Consider the following 25,017-nt stretch of genomic DNA (forward strand, 5'->3'; position numbering starts at 1 on the left):
TTTGGGTTTAGCATATCGCAGTGGTGTTTGGGTAGTGTAGGTGGTCGTGTTGGGGGTAGTGTTTTAGGGTTTAGGGTAGCGCAGCGGTGTTTGTGTAGTGTAGGGTGTCCTGCTGGGGGTAGTGTTATAGAGTTTAGGGTAGCAGAGTGGTGTTTGTGTAGTGTAGGGGGTCCTACTGGGGGTAGTGTTTTAGGGTTTAGGGTAGCGCAGTGGTGTTTGGGTAGTGTAGGGGGTAGAGCTAGGGGTAGTGCTTTATGGTTTAGGTTAGTGCAGTGGTGTTTGCGTATTTTAGGGGGTCGTTCTGGGAAAGTATTTTATGGTTTTGGGTAGCACAGTGGTGTTTGGGTAGTGTAGGGGGTCATGCTAGGGGTAATGTTTTAGGGTTTAGGGTAGTGCAGTGGTGTTTGTGTAGTGTAGGGGATGTGTTTTAGGGTTTAGGGTAGTGCAGTGGTATTTGTGTAATTCAGGGGTGTAGTGTAGGGTGTAGTGTTTTAGGGTTAAGGGTAGTGCGGTGGTGTTTTTGTAGTGTAGGTGGTCGTACTGGGTGGAGTGTTTTAGGGTTTAGGCTAGTGCAATGGTGTTTGGGTAGTGTAGGGGGTACTGCCGGGGGTAGTGTTTTAATGTGTAGGGTAGTGCAGTGGTGTTTGTTTAGTGTAGGGGTTCATGCTGTGGGTAGTGTTTTAGGGTTTATGGTAGGTCAGTGGTGTTTGTGTAGTGTAGGATGTAGTGGTTTTGGGTTAAGGGTAGTGAGGTGGTGTTTGTGTAGTGTAGGGTGTCGTGCTGGGGGTAGTGTTTTAGGGTTTAGGGTAGGGCAGTGGTGTTTGGGTAGTGTTGGGAGTCGTGCTGGGGTAGCGTTTAAGGGTTTAGGGTAGGGCAGTGGTGTTTGTGTAGTGTAGGGGTCGTGCTAGGGTAGTGTTTAAGGGTTTAGGTTAGCGCAGTGGTGTTTGTGTAGTGTAGGGGGTCATGCTGGGGGTAGTGATTTAGGGTTTAGGTTAGCACAGTGGTGTTTGTGTAGTGTAGGGGGTCGTACTGGGTGTAGTGTTTTAGGGTTTAGTGTGGGCAGTGGTGTTTGTGTGGTGAAGGGTGTAGTGTTTTAGGGTTTAGGGTAGCGCAGTGGTGTTTGTGTAGTGTAGGGGGTCGTGCTGGGGGTAGTGTTTTAGGGTTTAGGGTGGCACAGTGGAGTTTTCGTAGTGTAGGGGGTCATGCTGTAAGTAGTGTTTTAGGGTTTAGGGTAGTGCAGTGGTGTTTGTGTAGTGTAGGGTGTATTGTTTTAGGGTGAAGGGTAGTGCAGTGGTGTTTGTGTAGTGTAGGGGGTCGTGCTGGGGGTAGTGTTTTAGGGTTTAGGGTAGTGCAATGGTATTTGGGTAGTGTAGGGGGTACTGCCAGGGGTAGTGTCTTAGTGTTCAGGGTAGTGCAGTGGTGTTTGTGTAGTGTAGGGGTTCGTGCCGGGGGTAGTGTTTAGGGTTTAGGGTAGTGCAGTGGTGTTTGTGTAGTGTAAGGGGTTGTGCTGGGGTTAGATTTAGGGTTTAGGGTAGTGCAGTGGTGTTAGTGTAGTGTAGGGGGTCGTGGTGGAGGTAGTGTTTTAGTGTTTAGGGTAGTGAAGATGTGTTTGTTTACTGTAGGGGTCGTTCTGGGTGTAGTGTTTCAGGGTTTAGGGTATTGCTGTGGTGTTTGTGTAATGTAGGGGGTCGTGCTAGGGGTAGCGCTTTAGGATTTAGGGTAGTGCGGTGCTGTTTGTGTAGTGTGTGGGGTCATGCTGGAGGTAGTGTTTTAGGGTTGAGGGTAGCGCAGTGGTGTTTCTGAGGTGTAGGCGGTCATGCTGGCGGTAGTGTTTTAGGGTTTAGGGTTTAGGATTTCGCTGTGGTGTTTGTGTAGTGTAGGGGGTCGTGCTGGGGGTAAATTTAGGGTTTAGGGTAGTGCAGTGGTGTTTGTGTAGTGTAGGGGATCATTCTGGGGGTAGTGTTTTAGGGTTTAGGGTAGTGCAGTGGTGTTTGTGTAGTGTAGGAGGTCATGCTGGGGGTAGTGTTTTAGGGATAAGGGTAACGCAGTGGTGTTTGTGTAGTGTAGGGTGTAGTGTTTTAGGGTTTAGGGTAGTGCAGTGATGTTTGTGTAGTATAGGGGGTCGTGTTGGGTGTAGTGTTTTAGGGTTTAGGGTAGTGCTGTGGTGTTTGTGTAGTGTAGGGGGTTCTGCTTGAGGTAGTGTGTTAGTGTTTAGGGTAACGTAGTGGTGTTTGTGTAGTGTAGGGGGTCGTGCTGGGGTAGTGTTTTAGGGTACTGCAGTGGTGTTTGTGTAGTGTAGGGGTTTTTGCTGGGGTAGATTTAGGGTTTAGGGTACTGCAGTGGTGTTTGTTTAGTGAAGGGGTCGTGTTTTACGGCTTAGGGCAGTGCAGTGGTGTGAGAAGTTGGCCTGGTATATGATGCTCACTAGTTAAAGTGATCACCTTGTACCATGCCAAGCAACCCTTATGGTGTGGTTGTAAGTCAACCTTTTCGGACTAGCTGCCCTAGTGGTAGCGTAGGCTAAGCAGTCTTTGAGGCTAAACTCGTGAAGCGTGTTAAGCCAGCTGTTTTACCAAATGCAACCCCCTTTTATACCAATGAAAGGACACCACACAGATATATATTCAAAATATATATGTATTTATTTCTCAAAGTAACCCCTAGTCTCTTTATGAGCACAGGAGCACAAATCGTCAAACAAGATTACAGTAGAATACACAGAAGTTGCACTTTATATGGATAGGCCCTGGTGGCCGCTCAAACCATATACTAAAATAGTGGTATAAGTACCACGAACAGAAAAGGGAAAAGGCCTAGGGCCTCTAGAATCGCTGGGCCTACAAGGAGCTAACTTCAGTTAGTGACCAGGAGGTCCACGGGTGGCGTGTGCAGAGCAAATAGTCACACGCGTGCTCCCATAGGTTTCAATGGGTGCGTAAAAAGTACAAAGTTACTGCAAAGAGGATCTTCCGGATGGACTAGGAACTCAAGATTTGGAACACAGGCACTAGAGATGTAATACTACACTTGGGCACAGGTGTGCCAGCTTTACCTCACCCACAGGAAGCGGGTGCATAGGCCTCGAAGTGCGTCGGGTTTCTTCTATCTGTTCCGTGGAGCTTGAAGACAAAGATGCTGCAGGCGGTCGGTCCGGGAGAGATGCAGTGGATCCAAGAGTGGATCGGAGATGTTTGAAGACTTGTAAGCAGAGGGGACAGTGTTCACAGTCACTAGCCAGTGACCGGCGTTGCACCAGGTGGGTACCAGGCAATGTCGGTTGCAAACAGGAAGAAAGGTGTAGCTTGTCTCTGCAGCCACGTGGTCCCTGGAGGTCGACGACGTCCAGGTGTCGGTTCACGAGCTGTCCCACGCAGGCTCTCGCTGTCGGCGGTGTCGGCGACTTGATCGAAGCAAACAAGCCTTGGCAAAAGCAATTGTTGTAGGAGATTAAATAAGCTGATGGTTCTGACCAGCAAGGTCAGAGGGACTGCTCCTTTGGAGAGGAGCAAGGGCCAGTCTGGAGCAACCAGACCAGTGGTGTATTTCGTAAAGTTCGTCGCCAAGATGGCTACTAGCCAGCGGGCCAGCAACCGGGTAGGCACGTCAAGTGGCAAAATGCAGAAGGGCCCCACGCAGATCGTGGAGATGCTGGAGGGCTCACCTTTGGTGCAGATGCTGCTCCAGAGTTGGGCTTCTCAGATCCCAAAGCACAACTTGGAGGGAGCCTCGGTTGTTGCACTTGTCAGCTTGTCGTGGTCGTTTCAAGATGGCTGGCTCCACGTGTCTCGGTGCCTCCACGGGTCTCCTCTTTTCAGGAACTGTGGATCGGGCGGTGAGAGGTCTGGAGGTCCAGGTCTTGTCAGTCTCTGGGCTCGGGCTCCGGCGGGAGGCGGCAGCAAAGCAGACGTTGATTCGCTGGATGGTGCTTGCGTTAGCAAGGTGGTCACTCCCTGACCACAGGGGAGATTGGCTTCAGTCCTCTGTGCAGCAGAGCGTCGAAGTTCCCGTCTTCTTCTTAGTTTTAAGTTGATTCCAGGATGTCTGAAGTCTTAGGACACAGCTCCTACCTTTAAGCGGATTCTAGGGGCCGGACTACCTGCTAGGTCCCTCCCTATGGGTGGGACCAGGAAGGGGGGTGGTTACACCCCCAATCCTTTGTCCAGCTCGCCCCAGGCCCGGGACTGGTGTGCCCCAGGACCGGTTTGAACTGGCATATGCACCGAGGCTCCTTGTGAGCCACAGGCATGTCTGGTTTATTTCAAGCCCTACCTGACCAATACACAAAATCCTGTCTGGGGTGGTGCATGCACCTCCCCTGGCAGGAAACCCTTTGTCCACACCTCCCAAGCTGGAAGGACTCCCAGCAGCAGGAGGGCAGACTTGTGTCTGTGGTGGCAGCATCCATTTTGTGGAGCTGAGGCTATGTCTGATTTTACCCGGGTTTCAGGTACTGTACATGTCGTGTCCCTCTAGAAGGGTGGAATGCTAACCCCGTCGCCAGAATTGGCGAGGGGTTAGTATTCCAATTCGTATGACACCTTACTCGACATGTTTTGATAAAGCCAAACCAAAGATAGCATTTAACCGCGAGGTTCATAATGCACTTAAGAGTATATGGTATGACGATATCTGGAAACAGTAGAAGGAAGTTGTTCCGACCACTGCAGACAGGCTCAGCTCATGCCAGAGCACCATCTCACATGGAACCAAGCACTCTGCCTTCAGGATTGTTAAGGCCTGCCATAGGAGTGACTTATAGGTTACCAGGTGTCCCATTTAAGGTTAGGTATAGGTATACTACACCTAAGTAAGAGGTGATTACACCAACTTACCCCAGCTGAGTGATCAGCCAGTTGTGTCAAATTGTTAGGCCAAGCCTGGGGTGGCATAATACATGCTTCAGCCCCTGGCAGGCCTTGGGTACACCAATGCCCTGGGTACCTAGTGTACACTGGTACAGGGGCTCACAGGGTGATCCACTTCCAATTGGTTATGCACCTAGGGTGCATAGTTTTAATTTAGTAGAGAGAACAGCAGGCTGGGGGTCTGATTGGCAGGCCCACAGCCTCAATATGTCAAAAACCAGTGAAGCAAAAAGCAAAAATTTGGGGTGACCATAGGATAGCAGACCCTACTCTCCTATACAACCCCCCCCCCCAAACGCTGGGACATTAAACTAGCCTTGACCAGTCTCGTCTTCATGTCCTAAGTGGAAGTACCTGGAGAGACCATCTGCATTCCCATGGTCAGTACCTGGCCGGTGCTCCACTGTAAAGTCCATCCCCTGTAGGGAAATGGACCACCTAAGCAGGTTGGGGTTTTCCCCCTTCATCAGATTTAGCCACAAGAGGGGCTTATGGTCGGTCTGAATCTTGAAGTGAGTGCCAAACAAGTATGGCCTCAGCTTCTTCAGGGCCCACACCACAGCAAAGGCCTCCCTCTCAATAGCTGACCAATTCTTCTCTCTGGGGGTCAACCTTCTGCTAATAAAAGCAATGGGTTGGTCTTGACCATCTACATTGAGTTGTGACAGCACAGCTCCCACACCCAACTCAGAAGCATCTGTTTGGACAATAAACTCTTTGGAGTAGTCAGGACTTTTCAGGATAGGTGCAGAGCACATGGCCTCCTTCAGGTCATCAAATGCCTTTTGACAGCTTACTGTCCACTGAACCTTTTTGGGCATCTTCTTGGATGTCAGATCATTAAGAGGAGTCACAATGGACCCATAGTTCTTAACAAACTTCCTGTAGTACCCAGTCAAGCCCAAGAAAGCTCGAACTTGAGTCTGGGTGGTTGGAGGGGACCAGTCCTTGATGGATTGTATCTTACTCTCCAGTGGTTGAACTTGGCCTCCACCTACAAGGTGGCCCAAATATACAACCTTACTCTGCCCTATCTGGCACTTAGTAGCCTTGATAGTGAGGCCTGCCCTTTGCAGAGCCTCAAGAGCCTTCTTCAGGTGGATCAGGTGATCCTCCCAGGTGGAGCTAAAGACAGCAATGTCATCAAGATATGCTGCGCAAAAGTCATCCAACCCAGTAAGGACTTGGTTCACCAGCCTTTGGAAGGTGGCAGGTGCATTCTTCAGACCAAAGGGCATCACCACAAACTGGTAGTGCCCACCTGGGGTTGAGAATGCTGTTTTGGCCTTAGACTCCTCAGCTAATCTGATTTGCCAATAGCCAGCTGTTAAGTCAAATGTGCTCAAAAACTTTGCAGAAGCTAGTTTGTCTATGAGCTCATCTGCCCTTGGAATAGGGTGTGCATCTGTCCTGGTGACAGCATTGAGTCCTCTGTAATCCACACAGAACCTCATCTCTCTCTTGCCATCTTTGGTGTGAGGTTTGGGGACCAGAACCACTGGGCTAGCCCAGGGGCTCTCTGAGGGTTCAATGACACCTAATTCCAGCATTTTATGTACCTCAGCCTTTATACAGTCCCTGACGTGGTCAGGTTGCCTGTAAAGCTTGTTCTTTACAGGCAGACTGTCACCAGTGTCCACCACATGGGTACACCAGTCAGTTTGACTAGGTATCAAGGAAAACATATGTGAAAATGATTGTAGAACCTGTCTACATTCAGTCTGCTGATGGGCAGTGAGGTTGCCTCCAAGGGTCACTCCTTCAACTGAGCCATCTTCAGGGTTCTGAGACAACAGGTCTGGGAGAGGGTCACTGTGAGAAGTTGGCCTGGTATATGATGCTCACTAGTTAAAGTGATCACCTTGTACCATGCCAAGCAACCCTTATGGTGTGGTTGTAAGTCAACCTTTTCGGACTAGCTGCCCTAGTGGTAGCGTAGGCTAAGCAGTCTTTGAGGCTAAACTCGTGAAGCGTGTTAAGCCAGCTGTTTTACCAAATGTAACCCCCTTTTATACCAATGAAAGGACACCACACAGATATATATTCAAAATATATATGTATTTATTTCTCAAAGTAACCCCTAGTCTCTTTATGAGCACAGGAGCACAAATCGTCAAACAAGATTACAGTAGAATACACATAAGTTGCACTTTATATGGATAGGCCCTGGTGGCCGCTCAAACCATATACTAAAATAGCGGTATAAGTACCACGAACAGAAAAGGGAAAAGGCCTAGGGCCTCTAGAATCGCTGGGCCTACAAGGAGCTAACCTCAGTTAGTGACCAGGAGGTCCACGGGTGGCGTGTGCAGAGCAAATATTCACACGCGTGCTCCCATAGGTTTCAATGGGTGCGTAAAAAGTACAAAGTTACTGCAAAGAGGATCTTCCGGATGGACTAGGAACTCAAGATTTGGAACACAGGCACTAGAGATGTATTACTACACTTGGGCACAGGTGTGCCAGCTTTACCTCACCCACAGGAAGCGGGTGCATAGGCCTCGAAGTGCGTCGGGTTTCTTCTATCTGTTCCGTGGAGCCTGAAGACAAAGATGCTGCAGGCGGTCGGTCCGGGAGAGATGCAGTGGATCCAAGAGTGGATCGGAGATGTTGAAGACCTGTAAGCAGAGGGGACAGTGTTCACAGTCACTAGCCAGTGACCAGCGTGGCACCAGGTGGGTACCAGGCAATGTCGGGTGCAAACAGGAAGAAAGGTGTAGCTTGTCTCTGCAGCCACGTGGTCCCTGGAGGTCGACGACGTCCAGGAGTCGGTTCACGAGCTGTCCCACGCAGGCTCTCGCTGTCGGCGGTGTCGGCGACTTGATCGATGCAAACAAGCCTTGGCAAAAGCAATTGTTGTAGGAGATGAAATAAGCTGATGGTTCTGACCAGCAAGGTCAGAAGGACTGATCCTTTGGAGGGGAGCAAGGGCCAGTCTGGAGCAACCAGACCAGTGGTGTATTTCTTGAAGTTCATCGCCAAGATGGCTACTAGCCAGCGGGCCAGCACCCGGTTAGGCGCGTCGAGTGGCAAAATGCAGAAGGGCCCCACGCAGATCGTGGAGATGCTGGAGGGCTCACCTTTGGTGCAGATGCTGCTCGGGTGTTGGGCTTCTCAGATGCCAAAGCACAACTTGGAGGAAGCCTCGGTTGTTGCACTTGTCAGCTTGTCGTAGTCGTTCCAAGATGGCTGGCTCCACGTGTCTCGGTGCCTCCATGGGTCTCCTCTTTTCAGGGACTGTGGATCGGGCGGTGAGAGGTCTGGAGGTCCAGGTCTTGTCAGTCTCTGGGCTCGGGCTCCGGCGGGAGGCGGCGGCAAAGCAGACGTTGATTCGCTGGATGGTGCTTGCGTTAGCAAGGTGGTCACTCCCTCACCACAGGGGAGATTGGCTTCAGTCCTCTGTGCAGCAGAGCGTCGAAGTTCCCGTCTTCTTCTTAGTGTTAAGTTGATTCCAGGATGTCTGAAGTCTTAGGACACAGCTCCTACCTTTAAGCGGATTCTAGGGGCCGGACTACCTGCTAGGTCCCTCCCTATGGGTGGGACCAGGAAGGGGGGTGGTTACACCCCCAATCCTTTGTCCAGCTCGCCCCAGGCCCGGGACTGGTGTGCCCCAGGACCGGTTTGAACTGGCATGTGCACCGAGGCTCCTTGTGAGCCACAGGCATGTCTGGTTTCTTTCAAGCCCTACCTGACCAATACACAAAATCCTGTCTGGGGTGGTGCACGCACCTCCCCTGGCAGGAAACCCTTTGTCCACACCTCCCAAGCTGGAAGGACTCCCAGCAGCAGGAGGGCAGACTTGTGTCTGTGGTGGCAGCATCCATTTTGTGGAGCTGAGGCTATGTCTGATTTTACCCGGGTTTCAGGTACTGTACATGTCGTGTCCCTCTAGAAGGGTGGAATGCTAACCCCGTCGCCAGAATTGGCGAGGGGTTAGTATTCCAATTCGTATGACACCTTACTCGACATGTTTTGATAAAGCCAAACCAAAGATAGCATTTAACCACGAGGTTCATAATGCACTTAAGAGTATATGGTATGACGATATCTGGAAACAGTAGAAGGAAGTTGTTCCGACCACTGCAGACAGGCTCAGCTCATGCCAGAGCACCATCTCACATGGAACCAAGCACTCTGCCTTCAGGATTGTTAAGGCCTGCCTTAGGAGTGACTTATAGGTTACCATGTGTCCCATTTAAGGTTAGGTATAGGTATACTACACCTAAGTAAGAGGTGATTACACCAACTTACCCCAGCTGAGTGATCAGCCAGTTGTGTCAGATTGTTAGGTCAAGCCTGGGGTGGCATAATACATGCTTCAGCCCTTGGCAGGCCTTGGGTACACCAATGCCCTGGGTACCTAGTGTACACTGGTACAGGGGCTGACAGGGTGATCCACTTCCAATTGGTTATGCACCTAGGGTGCATAGTTTTAATTTTAAAGAGAGAACAGCCAGGCTGAGATCCTGAATAGCAGGATCTCAGGCCAACTAAGTCGAAAAACCAGCTAGACACTAGGCAAAAATTTGGGGGTAACCATAGTCAGATATCCACCTTCCTACACAACCCCCCCCAAACGAAGGGAGATAAGGCTGACCTCGACCAGGTAAGCCTATATTGCCCAAGTGGCCATATAAGGAGGAACCAGCACTGGCATGGTTACCCCCTGTCTCATGGTCCACTAAGCAATCCCTCACCCTAAGGGTATCAGAGGGTCTCCACCATAGGGAATCTCTACCTTTGGTGTGTCTTGGCAAAGTAAAAGGCTGGTGTTGAAATGGAGTACTGAAGTGAGTGTCCTCAAAGTGAGGCCTCACCTTCCTCCAATCCCCCTCCACCATGGATGCCTTTCTTTCCTTAACTGAGTTGCACTGTGCTCTCAGGGTCAGCCTCTGGCTACCTAAAGCTGGAGGCTGGGTCCCTTTTGTGGGCTTACTGGAGGGACAGGTCAGGTCTGGGGCCCTAAGGTCCCATGTTTGCCTGTACCCAACAGAATCCCTCTGGGGGAGGTCCCTAACTACCTGTAAAGGAGATCCCTCAGGAATGTTTTTACCCATCACCTGACTAGGGCTACTAGCCAGGCAATCCTCATTCTTTTGATGGGGGGGTTCTTGTGGACAGGGGCCCTCCTGGGGTCCACTGGCCTCCCTGACCTCTGCAGCCCTGGGCTGACTGAGGCAGGGTAGAGAGAGGCAGGCTACCTGCACCAGACTGGGTCCCACCTTGGAAGGGGCCACTGACATCAGAGGCTCTGCCAGGCCAGGCCTGGCTACCTCTGGGGCAGTTCCTTCACAAGGGGTGAGGTCAGCTCCCTGAGGAGGCTGACTTTTTCCTAATGTCTGGGGAGAGGGAGACTTTTCTTCCTCCCCACTACTCTCTGTTTGTGTGGAGTGATCCATAGTTTCAGGCTTCACTACACCTATGTCAGTCTGAGTATAGGCTGAGACCATTACAGCCTTGCCAACCTTTTCAGGGGGGCACTCAGTTTGTGTTTGAGCTGTGACTGTCACAGCTCTGCCAGTCTCTACAGGGAAGTCTGTCTGTGCCTGGGCTGTGGCTACCACTGCCCTTCCAACCTTTCCAGGGAGGAAATCTATTTGGACAGGGGTTGTGAATGGCACAACCCCACTACCCTTTTGTGAAAGGCCTACCATTTTAGAATGGGTGTCGTGTTCAACTCCAGCCCAAGCTGAGAGTTCTAAGTCATTCCCCAGTAAGCAGTCTACAGGCAAGGTTGGGGACACTGCCACCCTTTTAGGGCCAGTGACACCTCCCCAGCTGAGACATACCTCTGCCATGGGATGACTGTTCTGTTTGCCATCAATGTTGGTCACCTGGTAGGAGAAACCAGGCAAAAGCTGCTCAGAGGGAACTAGCCAATGGGCCACCATTGTGATGCTAGCTCCAGTGTCTCTGTAGGCCTCAGCTTTTGTACCATTGATGTAGGGCTCCTGTCTGTACCTACCCAAAGTGTTGGGACAGGCAGTGAAGTTGGCAAACCCCATGCCACCATCACAGACAAGAGTATCTGCTGCAGGGGAATTGGCTAAGCCAGGGTCCCCCTGTGTTCCCCAAGTAAACCCACCCAAATTTTTGGGGGCACTCCCACCACCTGGGGGATTACTGCTGACAGTAATAGGTGGTGTGACAGGAGTAATTGGAGGAACAGTTTTGTTTGTAGCCCTTGGGCAACTGCTGTCAGTTTTCCAATGCCCAGGATTTTTACACTCATGGCAGTAAGGCTTTTTACCTGTGGTAGAGGAGGGAGCTTGGGACCCACCACCCTGTGTGGAGTTTTGGGGCCCTGAGGAAGATTTCTCTTTTGCTTTATCCCCACCCTTCTCTTGAGGTTTGGTGGTATCTTTCTTTTGGTCACCACCCTGATTCTTAGGCCTGATCCTGGTCCTGACCCATTTATCTGCCCTCTTTCCCAATTCTTGGGGAGAGGTCAAATCTGAGTCTACCAGGTGTTGATGGAGGAGCTGGTTTTGACAGTTACTTAAAATCTGTTCTCTCATCATCAAATTGTACAATCCTGTATAATCAGATACCTTACTTCCCAGCAACCAACCCTCCAAAGCCTTAGTGGCACATTCAACATATTCAGACCAGTCCTGAGTCTGTGTCTTCTGGGTGTCTCTGAACATTAACCTGTACTGTTCAGTGGTTAAGCCTAACCCATCAACTAGGACACTCTTCAGGGCTCTGTAATTTCTGACATCCTCCTCCCTAACAGATAGGAGTCTGTCTCTGCCTCTTCCTTCAAAGGAGAGCCAGAGGATTGCTGCCCACTGGTCTTCAGGAACCTGCTGTACTTTGCAGGCTCTCTCAAGAGCAGTTATCCATTTGTGGATATCATCCCCACTTTTATAGGGGGGCACAACCTTAGACAGGTTCCTATTATCAAAGACCCTATCTTTGTCCTTAGGGACAATGCTGCCACCAGTGGGTATAGACCCACTCTCTCTAGGTTGCCTAGCCTTCCTCAGTTTTTCTTCCATCAGGGCTACTTCTAGCTCCTGCTTCCTGATCCTCAGCTGGGCTTCCTGCATTCTGGCCTCGTGTTCCCTCCTCTGAGGGGTGGTCATCCTTTTCCAGGAGTGACCTTGAGAGCCTCTAGAGCCATGAGAAGCATTGGAGTCACCTGAGCGATTCCTTTGTCTCCCAAGCCCTGTGTTAAGTCCACTGGGGAGATCCAATGGGGTAAACCCACTGTCAATCCCCAGTAGCCTTAGTTTAGCTGGGCCAAGTATAACACTTGACACTGGGCTAGTTCTCCCTTCATCCTCACTACTTTCTGTATCCTCACCACTTTCCTCCCCTGTAGTATGATTCTCATCTAAGGGATGGCTATTGGAACTGGGTACCTCTGTAGCATCTTCAGAAGGGGGGCCTCCTGTTCCTGACCCTAAGGGGGCTAACTGGGAAGCTTTCCTGAGTTCTCTCTGATTCTCATCATTTTGTAAGAGTTCTCTGAGCTCAGCAGAGGTAGGGTTCTTGGGCTGTTTAAGGCCTCTAAGAGTTGCCAAATGCCTGAGCTCATTCTGGTTAAGGGTAGCAAAGCTGGATGGTGCCCTCTGGGGGTCACTCTCAGCAGAGATGGGTACAGTGGACCCCTCTGCCCCTGCCATTGCTCTTAAGTGTGGGTGGATGTGTTGCAATCTACCTACACTTGGGTTTACCTACTAAACCTATCTAGTAGTTGTAGTCAGGGTGTGCTACTCCCTTTGCTCTACAACAACTAAGTTCAGTAGAACTTATGTATATCTAATCTTGTTTTATATGTACCTACAGGTACCTATGTGATCTTTCAATTGGTAACCAAGAGATTACAATGGTAAAACACAGCAAGCTCAAATCCAACCTCTGCTCACCAATGTGAGAAGTTGGCCTGGTATATGATGCTCACTAGTTAAAGTGATCACCTTGTACCATGCCAAGCAACCCTTATGGTGTGGTTGTAAGTCAACCTTTTCGGACTAGCTGCCCTAGTGGTAGCGTAGGCTAAGCAGTCTTTGAGGCTAAACTCGTGAAGCGTGTTAAGCCAGCTGTTTTACCAAATGTAACCCCCTTTTATACCAATGAAAGGACACCACACAGATATATATTCAAATATATATGTATTTATTTCTCAAAGTAACCCCTAGTCTCTTTATGAGCACAGGAGCACAAATCGTCAAACAAGATTACAGTAGAATACACAGAAGTTGCACTTTATATGGATAGGCCCTGGTGGCCGCTCAAACCATATACTAAAATAGTGGTATAAGTACCACGAACAGAAAAGGGAAAAGGCCTAGGGCCTCTAGAATTGCTGGGCCTACAAGGAGCTAACCTCAGTTAGTGACCAGGAGGTCCACGGGTGGCGTGTGCAGAGCAAATAGTCACACGCGTGCTCCCATAGGTTTCAATGGGTGCGTAAAAAGTACAAAGTTACTGCAAAGAGGATCTTCCGGATGGACTAGGAACTCAAGATTTGGAACACAGGCACTAGAGATGTATTACTACACTTGGGCTCAGGTGTGCCAGCTTTACCTCACCCACAGGAAGCGGGTGCATAGGCCTCAAAGTGCGTTGGGTTTCTTCTATCTGTTCCGTGGAGCCTGAAGACAAAGATGCTACAGGCGGTCGGTCCGGGAGAGATGCAGTGGATCCAAGAGTGGATCGGAGATGTTGAAGACCTGTAAGCAGAGGGGACAGTGTTCACAGTCACTAGCCAGTGACCAGCGTGGCACCAGGTGGGTACCAGGCAATGTCGGGTGCAAACAGGAAGAAAGGTGTAGCTTGTCTCTGCAGCCACGTGGTCCCTGGAGGTCGACGACGTCCAGGAGTCGGTTCACGAGCTGTCCCACGCAGGCTCTCGCTGTCGGCGACTTGATCGATGCAAACAAGCCTTGGCAAAAGCAATTGTTGTAGGAGATGAAATAAGCTGATGGTTCTGACCAGCAAGGTCAGAAGGACTGCTCCTTTGGAGGGGAGCAAGGGCCAGTCTGGAGCAACCAGACCAGCGGTGTATTTCTTGAAGTTCGTCACCAAGATGGCTACTAGCCAGCGGGCCAGCAACCGGTTAGGCGCGTCGAGTGGCAAAATGCAGAAGGGCCCCACGCAGATCGTGGAGATGCTGGAGGGCTCACCTTTGGTGCAGATGCTGCTCGGGTGTTGGGCTTCTCAGATCCCAAAGCACAACTTGGAGGGAGCCTCGGTTGTTGCACTTGTCAGCTTGTCGTAGTCGTTCCAAGATGGCTGGCTCCACGTGTCTCGGTGCCTCCACGGGTCTCCACTTTTCAGGGACTGTGGATCGGGCGGTGAGAGGTCTGGAGGTCCAGGTCTTGTCAGTCTCTGGGCTCGGGCTCCGGCGGGAGGCGGCGGCAAAGCAGACGTTGATTCGCTGGATGGTGCTTGCGTTAGCAAGGTGGTCACTCCCTGACCACAGGGGAGATTGGCTTCAGTCCTCTGTGCAGCAGAGCGTCGAAGTTCCCGTCTTCTTCTTAGTGTTAAGTTGATTCCAGGATGTCTGAAGTCTTAGGACACAGCTCCTACCTTTAAGCGGATTCTAGGGGCCGGACTACCTGCTAGGTCCCTCCCTATGGGTGGGACCAGGAAGGGGGGTGGTTACACCCCCAATCCTTTGTCCAGCTCGCCCCAGGCCCGGGACTGGTGTGCCCCAGGACCGGTTTGAACTGGCATGTGCACCGAGGCTCCTTGTGAGCCACAGGCATGTCTGGTTTCTTTCAAGCCCTACCTGACCAATACACAAAATCCTGTCTGGGGTGGTGCACGCACCTCCCCTGGCAGGAAACCCTTTGTCCACACCTCCCAAGCTGGAAGGACTCCCAGCAGCAGGAGGGCAGACTTGTGTCTGTGGTGGCAGCATCCATTTTGTGGAGCTGAGGCTATGTCTGATTTTACCCGGGTTTCAGGTACTGTACATGTCGTGTCCCTCTAGAAGGGTGGAATGCTAACCCCGTCGCCAGAATTGGCGAGGGGTTAGTATTCCAATTCGTATGACACCTTACTCGACATGTTTTGATAAAGCCAAACCAAAGATAGCATTTAACCGCGAGGTTCATAATGCACTTAAGAGTATATGGTATGACGATATCTGGAAACAGTAGAAGGAAGTTGTTCCGACCACTGCAGACAGGCTCAGCTCATGCCAGAGCACCATCTCACATGGAACCAAGCACTCTGCCTTCAGGATTGTTAAGGCCTGCCATAGGAGTGACTTATAGGTTACCATGTGTCCCATTTAAGGTTAGGTATAGGTATACTACACCTAAGTAAGAGGTGATTACACCAACTTACCCCAGCTGAGTGATCAGCCAGTTGTGTCAGATTGTTAGGCCAAGCCTGGGGTGGCATAATACATGCTTCAACCCTTGGCAGGCCTTGGGTACACCAATGACCTGGGTACCTAGTGTACACTGGTACAGGGGCTGACAGGGTGATCCACTTCCAATTGGTTATGCACCTAGGGTGCATAGTTTTAATTTTAAAGAGATAACAGCCAGGCTGAGATCCTGAATAGCAGGATCTCAGGCCAACTAAGTCGAAAAACCAGCTAGACACTAGGCAAAAATTTGGGGGTAACCATAGTCAGATATCCACCTTCCTACAGTCACTCTCTTCCTCCTGTCCCTCATCTGTAGCCATGAGCAAGCCCATGTCTGCCCTGTCAACATTTGCTTTAAGCCTGTTAACATGGAGTACCCTGTGGGGACTCCTGGGAGTTCCTAGGTCGACCAAGTAGGTGACCTCTCCCTTCTTTTCCAGGATTGTATGGGGTCCAGACCATTTGTCTTGGAGTGCTGTTGGGGCCACTGGCTCCAACACCCATACCTTCTGTCCTGGCTGAAACTCAACCAAGACAGCCTTTTGGTCATGCCAAGCTTTCTGTAAGGCCTGGCTTGCCTCAAGGTTTTTGGATGCCTTCTCCATATACTCAGCCATCCTGGAGCGGAGACCAAGTACATAGTCCACTATGTCTAGCTTAGGCTTTTTGAGAGGTAACTCCCATCCTTCCTTCACCAAACACAGTGGGCCTCTTACAGGGTGCCCAAACAACAATTCAAAGGGGCTGTAGCCAACTCCTTTTTGTGGGACCTCTCTGTAAGCAAACAGAAGGCAGGGTAGAAGGATGTCCCATCTTCGACTGAGCTTTTCAGGTAATCCTTTGATCATACCCTTTAGGGTCTTGTTGAATCTCTCAACAAGCCCATTGCATTGTGGGTGATAAGGGGTGGTGAACTTGTAGTTGACACCACATTCCTTCCACATAGCTGTCAGGTATCCTGACATAAAGTTGGTACCTCTGTCAGATACTACCTCCTTAGGAAACCCCACTCTGGAGAATACTCCCAGCAGGGCCCTGGCCACAACAGGAGCTGTAGTGGTCCTAAGGGGAATTGCCTCTGGATACCTGGTGACATGATCCACTACCACCAGTATAAATCTGTGCCCAGATGCAGTGGGAGGATCCATGGGACCCACTATGTCTATTCCCACTCTTTCAAAGGGGACCCCCACCACAGGTAGTGGTATTAGGGGGGCCTTTGTTGTGCCACCTGATTTGCCACTGGCTTGGCAGGTCACACAGGAGCGACAAAACTCCTTTGTATCTTCATTCATATGAGGCCAGTGAAAGTGAGGGACAAGCCTGTCCCAAGTCTTGTTCTGGCCTAAGTGTCCTGCTAAAGGAATATCATGGGCCAAGGTAAGAAGGAAGCCCCTAAATTGCAGAGGTATAACCAACCTCCTGGTAGCACCAGGCTTGGGGTCTCTAGCCTCTGAATAAAGGAGCCCTTCATCCCAATACACTTTATGGGTACCTTGAGCATTCCCAGCAGCCTCAGCAGCAGCCAGCTGTCTGAGGGGTTCAAGAGAGGGACAGGATAACTGAGCCTGCCTCAAGTCAGCCCTTGAAGGTCCCCCTGTCCCCAGAAACTCAACCTGATCAGGTTCAAGCTCTTCAGGGACAGTTCCTTCAGGGTCCTCTAGATCAGCTTCCTGGGAAGGCTGATCATCACTCTGAGGCAGGGGGGAAGGCACAGCCTTGACCCTCCTGTTCTTCTTCTTGGTAGGTGCTTGGTCCATTGTTCCAGGATCCAAGACCTGAGGTTCAGTGAGGCACTTTTTGGCCTGTGACCTGGTCACAGCAAGGACATGTGATGATATACCTAACATCTCTGCATGAGTCCTGTACTCCACTTCTGACCATAGAGAACTCTCTAGGTCATTGCCCAACAAACATTCTACTGGGAGGTCTGCACTAACCACAACCCTTTTGAGGCCAGTTACCCCTCCCCATGAGAAGTTAACAACTGCCACACTATGTGAAGTAGTGGCATTGCTGGCATTGGTCACCAGGTAGTTCTCACCTGGTATGTACTGTCCAGGGTCCACAAAGCCTGGTGTCACCATAGTGACACTGGCACATGTGTCCCTGTAGGCTTGAGCCACTTTTTCATTTATTAAAGGAGTCTGCCTGTACTTGCCCAGGTTACTGGGGCTCACAGTCAGGGACAAATCAATGTCCCCATCACAGATCAAGACTGCCTGTGTCAGGGTTCTGTCTAAGTCAGAATCTCCTTCAGTTCCCATAGTGATTCCCACTACACCCTTTGTCTGGGGACCAACACTGCTAACAGTAGTACTGGGAGCAGGTGCCTTAGGGGCAACAGTGTTGGGGGCTCCACCCTTTTTGCAATCACTAGTCCAGTGAGTTGTATTTTTGCAATGATTGCACCAGGGTTTCTTTGGACCTTCTTTCTTCTTTTTGGACTGTTGTTGGGACCCACCCTCCTTAGCAGTAGTTTGGGGCCCTGTTGAAGACTTCTGGTCTTTAGATTTCTGATCTCCACCCTTTTGGTCTGTTTTCTTCTGATCACCCCCTTGGCCCTGGTTCTGGTTCTTTTGCTTAACCCTGGTTCTGACCCATTTGTCTGCCTTCTTTCCCAATTCTTGGGGAGAGGTCAGATCAGAGTCAACCAAGTGTTGATGCAGTTGCTGGTTTTGACAGTTATTTAAAATCTGTTCTCTCATCATCAAATTATACAATCCTGTAAAATCAGATACCTTACTTCCCAGCAACCAACCCTCCAAAGCCTTAGTGGCACATTCAACATATTCAGACCAGTCCTGAGTCTGTGTCTTTTGGGTGTCTCTGAACATTAACCTGTACTGTTCAGTGGTTAAGCCTAACCCATCTACCAGAACACTCTTCAGGACTCTGTAATTTCTGACATCCTCTTCTCTAACAGTGAGGAGTCTGTCTCTGCCTCTTCCTTCAAAGGAGAGCCAGAGGATTGCTGCCCACTGGTCTTCAGGAACCTGCTGTACCTTGCAGGCTCTCTCAAGAGCAGTTATCCATTTGTGGATGTCATCCCCACTTTTGTAGGGGGGCACAACCTTAGACAGGTTCCTATTATCAAAGACCCTATCTTTGTCCTTAGGGACAATGCTGCCACCAGTGGGTATAGACCCACTCTCTCTAGGTTGCCTAGCCTTGTTCAGTTTTTCTTCCATCAGGGCTACTTCTAGCTCCTGCTTCCTGATCCTCAGCTGGGCTTCCTGCATTCTGGCCTCATGTTCCCTCCTCTGAGGGGTGGTCATCCTTTTCCTGGAGTGACCTTGAGAGCCTCTAGAGCCATGGGAAGCATTGGAGTCACCTGAGCGATTCCTTTGCCTCCCAAGCCCTGTGTTAAGTCCACTGGGGAGATCCAATGGGGTAAACCCACTGTCAATCCCCAATAGCCTTAGTTTAGCTGGGCCAAGTATAACACTTGGCACTGGGCTAGTTCTCCCTTCATCCTCACTACTTTCTGTATCCTCACCACTTTCCTCCCCTGTAGTATGATTCTCATCTAAGGGATGGCTATTGGAACTGGGTACCTCTGTAGCATCTTCAGAAGGGGGGCCTCCTGTTCCTGACCCTAAGGGGGCTAACTGGGAAGCTTTCTTGAGTTCTCTCTGATTCTCATCATTTTGCAAGAGTTCTCTGAGCTCAGCAGAGGTAGGGTTCTTGGGCTGTTTAAGGCCTCTAAGAGTTGCCAAATGCCTGAGCTCATTCTGGTTAAGGGTAGCAAAGCTGGATGGTGCCCTCTGGGGGTCACTCTCAACAGAGATGGGTACAGTGGACCCCTCTGCCCCGGCCATTGCTCTTAAGTGTGGGTGGATGTGTTGCAATCTACCTACACTTGGGTTTACCTACTAAACCTATCTAGTAGTTGTAGTCAGGGTGTGCTACTCCCTTTGCTCTACAACAACTAAGTTCAGTAGAACTTATGTATATCTAATCTTGTTTTATATGTACCTACAGGTACCTATGTGATCTTTCAATTGGTAACCAAGAGATTACAATGGTAAAACACAGCAAGCTCAAATCCAACCGCTGCTCACCAATGTGAGAAGTTGGCCTGGTATATGATGCTCACTAGTTAAAGTGATCACCTTGTACCATGCCAAGCAACCCTTATGGTGTGGTTGTAAGTCAACCTTTTCGGACTAGCTGCCCTAGTGGTAGCGTAGGCTAAGCAGTCTTTGAGGCTAAACTCGTGAAGCGTGTTAAGCCAGCTGTTTTACCAAATGCAACCCCCTTTTATACCAATGAAAGGACACCACACAGATATATATTCAAAATATATATGTATTTATTTCTCAAAGTAACCCCTAGTCTCTTTATGAGCACAGGAGCACAAATCGTCAAACAAGATTACAGTAGAATACACAGAAGTTGCACTTTATATGGATAGGCCCTGGTGGCCGCTCAAACCATATACTAAAATAGTGGTATAAGTACCACGAACAGAAAAGGGAAAAGGCCTAGGCCCTCTAGAATCGCTGGGCCTACAAGGAGCTAACTTCAGTTAGTGACCAGGAGGTCCACGGGTGGCGTGTGCAGAGCAAATAGTCACACGCGTGCTCCCATAGGTTTCAATGGGTGCGTAAAAAGTACAAAGTTACTGCAAAGAGGATCTTCCGGATGGACTAGGAACTCAAGATTTGGAACACAGGCACTAGAGATGTAATACTACACTTGGGCACAGGTGTGCCAGCTTTACCTCACCCACAGGAAGCGGGTGCATAGGCCTCGAAGTGCGTCGGGTTTCTTCTATCTGTTCCGTGGAGCTTGAAGACAAAGATGCTGCAGGCGGTCGGTCCTGTAGAGATGCAATGGATCCAAGAGTGGATCGGAGATGTTGAAGACCTGTAAGCAGAGGGGACAGTGTTCACAGTCACTAGCCAGTGACCGGCGTGGCACCAGGTGGGTACCAGGCAATGTCGGGTGCAAACAGGAAGAAAGGTGTAGCTTGTCTCTGCAGCCACGTGGTCCCTGGAGGTCGACGACATCCAGGAGTCGGTTCACCAGCTGTCCCACGCAGGCTCTCGCTGTCGGCGGTGTCCGCGACTTGATCGAAGCAAACAAGCCTTGGCAAAAGCAATTGTTGTAGGAGATGAAATAAGCTGATGGTTCTGACCAGCAAGGTCAGAGGGACTGCTCCTTTGGAGGGGAGCAAGGGCCAGTCTGGAGCAACCAGACCAGTGGTGTATTTCGTAAAGTTCGTCGCCAAGATGGCTACTAGCCAGCGGGCCAGCAACCGGGTAGGCGCGTCGAGTGGCAAAATGCAGAAGGGCCCCACGCAGATCGTGGAGATGCTGGAGGGCTCACCTTTGGTGCAGATGCTGCTCGAGAGTTGGGCTTCTCAGATCCCAAAGCACAACTTGGAGGGAGCCTCGGTTGTTGCACTTGTCAGCTTGTCGTGGTCGTTTCAAGATGGCTGGCTCCACGTGTCTCGGTGCCTCCACAGGTCTCCTCTTTTCAGGGACTGTGGATCGGGCGGTGAGAGGTCTGGAGGTCCAGGTCTTGTCAGTCTATGGGCTCGGGCTCCGGCGGGAGGCGGCGGCAAAGCAGACGTTGATTCGCTGGATGGTGCTTGCGTTAGCAAGGTGGTCACTCCCTGACCACAGGGGAGATTGGCTTCAGTCCTCTGTGCAGCAGAGCGTCGAAGTTCCCGTCTTGTTCTTAGTTTTAAGTTGATTCCAGGATGTCTGAAGTCTTAGGACACAGCTCCTACCTTTAAGCGGATTCTAGGGGCCGGACTACCTGCTAGGTCCCTCCCTATGGGTGGGACCAGGAAGGGGGGTGGTTACACCCCCAATCCTTTGTCCAGCTCGCCCCAGGCCCGGGACTGGTGTGCCCCAGGACCGGTTTGAACTGGCATATGCACCGAGGCTCCTTGTGAGCCACAGGCATGTCTGGTTTATTTCAAGCCCTACCTGACCAATACACAAAATCCTGTCTGGGGTGGTGCATGCACCTCCCCTGGCAGGAAACCCTTTGTCCACACCTCCCAAGCTGGAAGGACTCCCAGCAGCAGGAGGGCAGACTTGTGTCTGTGGTGGCAGCATCCATTTTGTGGAGCTGAGGCTATGTCTGATTTTACCCGGGTTTCAGGTACTGTACATGTCGTGTCCCTCTAGAAGGGTGGAATGCTAACCCCGTCGCCAGAATTGGCGAGGGGTTAGTATTCCAATTCGTATGACACCTTACTCGACATGTTTTGATAAAGCCAAACCAAAGATAGCATTTAACCGCGAGGTTCATAATGCACTTAAGAGTATATGGTATGACGATATCTGGAAACAGTAGAAGGAAGTTGTTCCGACCACTGCAGACAGGCTCAGCTCATGCCAGAGCACCATCTCACATGGAACCAAGCACTCTGCCTTCAGGATTGTTAAGGCCTGCCATAGGAGTGACTTATAGGTTACCAGGTGTCCCATTTAAGGTTAGGTATAGGTATACTACACCTAAGTAAGAGGTGATTACACCAACTTACCCCAGCTGAGTGATCAGCCAGTTGTGTCAAATTGTTAGGCCAAGCCTGGGGTGGCATAATACATGCTTCAGCCCCTGGCAGGCCTTGGGTACACCAATGCCCTGGGTACCTAGTGTACACTGGTACAGGGGCTGACAGGGTGATCCACTTCCAATTGGTTATGCACCTAGGGTGCATAGTTTTAATTTAGTAGAGAGAACAGCAGGCTGGGGGTCTGATTGGCAGGCCCACAGCCTCAATATGTCAAAAACCAGTGAAGCAAAAAGCAAAAATGTTGGGTGACCATAGGATAGCAGACCCTACTCTCCTACAAGTGGTGTTTGTGTTATGTAGGGGGTCATGCTGGGGGTTGCGTTTTAGGGTTTGGGGTAGTGCAGTGGTGCTTGTGTAGTGTGGGGGTCATGCTGGGGGTAGTGTTTTAGGGTTTAGGATAGTGCATTGCTTTTGTGTAGTGTAGGGGTCATGCTGGGGGTAGATTTAGGGTTTAGGATAGCGCAGTGGTGTTTGAGTAGTGTAGGGAGTCGTGCTGGGGTAGCGTTTAAGGGTTTATTGTAGCGCAGTGGTGTTTAGGTAGTGTAGGGGGTTGTGCTGGGGTTAGGGTTTTAGGGTTTAGGGTAGTGCAGTGGTGTTTGTGTAGTGTAGGGGGTCGTGCTGGGGGTAGGGTTTTAGGGTTTAGGGTAGCGCAGTGGTGTTTGTGTAGTGTAGGGTGTAGAGATTTAGGGTTAAGGGTAGTGCAGTGGTGTTTTTGTATTGTAGGGGGTCGTGCTGGGTGTAGTGTTTTAGGGTTTAGGGTAGTGCAGTCGTGTTTGTGTAGTGTAGGATGTAGTGTTTTAGGGTTAAGGGTAGTGAGGTGGTGTTCGTGTAGTGTAGGGTGTCGTGCTGGAGGTAGTGTTTTAGGGTTTAGGGTAGAGCAATGGTGTTTGGGTAGTGTAGAGGGTACTGCAGGGGGTAGTGTTTTAGTGTTTAGGGTAGTGCAGTGGTGTTTGTGTAGTGTAAGGGGTCGTGCTGGGGGTAGTGTTTTAGGGTTTAGGTTGGCCCAGAGGTGTTTTTGTGGTGTAGGGGGTCGTGGTGGAGGTAGTGTTTTCAGGTTTAGGGTAGTGCAGATGTGTTTGTTTACTGTAGGGGTTTGTGCTGGGGGTAGTGTTTTAGGGTTTAGGGTAGTGCAGTGCTGTTTGTGTAGTGTGGGGGTCATGCTGGGACGAGTGTTTTGGGGTTTAGGGTAGCACAGTGGTGTTTAGGTAGTGTAGGGGGTCATGCTGGGGGTAGATTTAGGGTTTAGGGTAGCGCAGTGGTGTTTCGGTAGTGTAGGGGGTCATGCTGGGGGTGGATTTAGGAATTAGGGTAGCGCAGTGGTGTTTGGGTAGTGTAGGGAGTCGTACTGGGGTAGCCTTTAAGGGTTTAGCGTAGCGCAGAGGTGTTTGGGTAGTGTAGGGGGTCTTGTGGGGTATAGTGTTTTAGGGTTTAGTGTAGCGCAGTTGTGTTTGTGTAGTGCAGGGGGTCGTGTTGGGGGTAGATTTAGTGTCAAGGGTAGCGCAGTGGTGTTTGTGTAGTGTAGAGAGTCCTGCTGGGGGAGTGTTTTAGGGATTAGGGTAGGGCAGTGGTGTTTGTGTAGTGTAGGGGGTACTGCTGGGGGTAGTGATTTCGGGTTTAGGGTAGCACAGTGGTATTTGTGTAGTGTAGGGGGTCCTGCTGGGGGTATTGTTTAAGGTTTAGGGTAGCGCAGTTGTGTTTGGGTAGTGTAGGGGGTCGTTCTGGGACTAGTGTTTTAGGGTTTAGGGTAGCGCAGTGCTGTTTGTGTAATGTAGGGGGTCGTGCTGGGGGTAGGGTTTTAGGGTTTAGGGTAGCGCAGAGGTGTTTATGCAGTGTAGGGGGTCATGCTGGGGGTAGCGTTTTAGGGTTTAGGGTTTTGCTGTGGTGTTTGTGTAGTGTAGGGGGTCGTGCTGGGGGTAGGTTTATGGATTAGGGTAGTGCAGTGGTGTTTGTGTAGTGAGGGGGTCATTCTGGGGGTAGTGTTTTAGGGTTTAGGGTAGTGCAGTGGTGTTTGTGTAGTGTAGGGGGTCGTTCTGGGGAAGTGTTTTAGTGTTTAGAGTAGCACAGTGGTATTTTTGTAGTGTAGGGTGTAGTGTTTTAGGGTTTAGGGTAGTGCAGTGGTGTTTGTGTAGTGTAGGGGGTCGTGCTGGGATAGTGTTTTAGGGTTTAGGGTAGTGCTGTGGTGTTTGGGTAGTGTAGGGGGTACTTCTTGAGGTAGTGTGTAAGGGGTTAGGGTATTGCAGTGGTGTTTGTGTAGTGTAGGGGGTCATGCTGGTGTAGTGTTTTAGGGTTTAGGGCAGTGCAGTGGTGTTTGTGTAGTGTAGGGGGTTGTGCTGGGGGTAGATTTGGGGTTTAGGTTTGATCAGTGGTGTTTGTGTAGCGTAGGGGGTCATGGTCGAGGTAGTGTTTTAGGGTTTAGGGTAGTGCAGTGGTGTTTGTTTAGTGAAGGGGGACGTGTTGGGGTCGTGTTTTAGGGTTTAGGGTAGTGCAGTGGTGTTTGTGTAAAGTAGGGGGTCATGCTGGCGGTTGCATTTTAGGGTTTGGGGTAGTGTAGTGGTGTTTGTGTAGTGTGGTGGTCATGCTGGGGGTAGTGTTTTAGGGTTTAGATTAGCACAGTGGTGTTTGTGTAGTGTAGGGTGTAGTGTTTTAGGGTTTAGGGTAGTGCAGTGGTGTTTGTGTAGTGTAGGGGCTCATTGCTGGGGGTAGTGTTTTAGGGCTTAGGGTAGTGGAGTGGTGTTTGGGTAGTTGTGAGAAGTTGGCCTGGTATATGATGCTCACTAGTTAAAGTGATCACCTTGTACCATGCCAAGCAACCCTTATGGTGTGGTTGTAAGTCAACCTTTTCGGACTAGCTGCACTAGTGGTAGCGTAGGCTAAGCAGTCTTTGAGGCTAAACTCGTGAAGCGTGTTAAGCCAGCTGTTTCACCAAATGCAACCCCCTTTTATACCAATGAAAGGACACCACACAGATATATATTCAAAATATATATGTATTTATTTCTCAAAGTAACCTCTAGTCTCTTTATGAGCACAGGAGCACAAATCGTCAAACAAGATTACAGTAGAATACACAGAAGTTGCACTTTATATGGATAGGCCCTGGTGGCCACTCGAACCATATACTAAAATAGTGGTATAAGTACCACGAACAGGAAAGGAAAAAGGCCTAGGGCCTCTAGAATCGCTGGGCCTACAAGGAGCTAACTTCAGTTAGTGACCAGGAGGTCCACGGGTGGCGTGTGCAGAGCAAATAGTCACAAGCGTGCTCCCATAGGTTTCAATGG

Source organism: Triturus cristatus, chromosome 1_1 (assembly GCF_964204655.1).
Source record: "Triturus cristatus chromosome 1_1, aTriCri1.1, whole genome shotgun sequence".
Classification (NCBI taxonomy): Eukaryota; Metazoa; Chordata; class Amphibia; order Caudata; family Salamandridae; genus Triturus; species Triturus cristatus.